Source organism: Vulpes vulpes, chromosome 9, assembly GCF_048418805.1.
Source record: "Vulpes vulpes isolate BD-2025 chromosome 9, VulVul3, whole genome shotgun sequence".
NCBI classification, from domain to species: Eukaryota; Metazoa; Chordata; class Mammalia; order Carnivora; family Canidae; genus Vulpes; species Vulpes vulpes.
In genome coordinates, this window is record NC_132788.1 from 30247286 (window position 1) to 30249094 (window position 1809).

The window sequence follows — 1809 nt, forward strand, 5'->3', positions numbered from 1 at the left end:
AGAAAAGTCTATTTCTCCTTAATTTTTAAAGAACAGCTTCCCTGGGTATAGTATTCTTGGTTGGCAAATATTTTCCTTCAATATTTTGAATATATCATTCTATTCTCTTCTGCTCTGAAGTGTTTTGGTTAAGAAATATTAATAATTTGTGGGGGTTCCCATGTATGTAACTGTGTTTAAATTTGTTTGATTTTTGACAATGTCATTACAATGTGTCTCACTGTAGCCCAATTTAGGTTCAACCTATTTGGGGCCGTTGGGCCTTGTAGACCTGGATGTCCATTTCTCTCCCCAGATTTAGGAGGTTTTTCACCTTTAAATATAATTTCTTAAAATCTCTTCTTCTCTTCTCCTTGGAATTTCCATAATGTGAATATTGTTTCTTTATATTGTGTCCTAGAATTCTCATAGGCTTTCTTTATTCTTTTTTTGTTCAGCTCCTTGGAGTGGATAATTTTTAATTTTCTGTCCTCTAGGTCACTGACTTTTTTGTCTGCATGGTCAAGTCTGCTTTTGAAACTCTATTGAATTATTCAGCATAATTAACATATTTTTCAACTCTAGAATTTCTATATTTGTGTGTTTATGGCTTCTGCTTTTGTTGAACTTCTCATATCATTCAAGTAGTGTTCCTAATTTAATTTATTTGACTGTATTTTCTTGTAGCTCCCTAAGGTTAAGATTATTCTGTATTCGTAGTCTAACAATTGATCTTCATTTCTTTTAGAGCAATTCTAGAGCTTTATTAGTTTCCTTTGGTGGTATCATATTTTCCTGGCTTTTTGTTTTATTCCTTGTATTTGTATCTGCTCATTTGAGTCATTAGATTTCTCCTCCATGTATTTTAGTTTTGCTGAAAAGACAGAGACAGATCTTCCCCAGCCAGTTCATGTCTGCCAGTAATGTCCATGGCAGGTGGGACCTGTTATTACTCTGTTTTTGGGGGAGGCAACTGTTTAAGATTGAGGTCAAGGATGCCTGAGTCTGTCACTGTCTGAAAACTGTTGTATGTATGTTGGTTCCCTACTAGGGTGAGGTTATAGGATGGTTGTGTGGATTTTTTGGTCAGGTTTATTAGGTACTTGGGACTAGGTACTATATTCAGTAGTAGATGGAGCTATGAATTAGCTTTTCTACCCTGACAGGGATTTAGGGTCTGAATGGACTATTTGGGAGACCCATATCACATAAGAGTGTGCACTGAATTCCCTCGTTAAGTGAGGCCATTAATTTTGTTCTGTAGAAAAGGAAAGTCATGAACTGTGCATTCTGTTCATGTGCCAATGTAGGCAGGGCTGTTAGGTTGGCTATACGGTGTCCCATATGCTTCAGTTACTTTCCCTAGTCTGGCAGGCTAGAGGCTATATTCAGCAATGAGCATGGCTCTAAATTAGTTTCTCTGCCAAGACAATGGGAGCAGCAGTTCTAAAGCCATTAAAGCTCTTTATCTATTTTTTTTTAAGATTTTATTTATTTATTCATGAGAGGTGCAGAGAGAGAGAAAGAGAGAGAGAGAGAGGCAGAGACACAGGCCGAGGGAGAAGCAGGCTCCATGCAGGGAGCCCGATGTGGGATTCGATCTGGCGTCTCCAGGATCAGGCCCTGAGCTGAAGGCAGTGCCAAACCGTTAAACCGCTGAGCCTCCCGGGCTGCCCAACTCTTTGTTTATCTTATCAAGATGACCCTTGCCCTAAATTTCCTGGCCAAACAGGTTCACTTTTTTGTTCTGCAAACTACTGGCTTACCTGCCCTTCTCTTAGCACAAGTGCCACTAAGCAACTTCTAGGTGTTATCATCAGCCCTTCTACT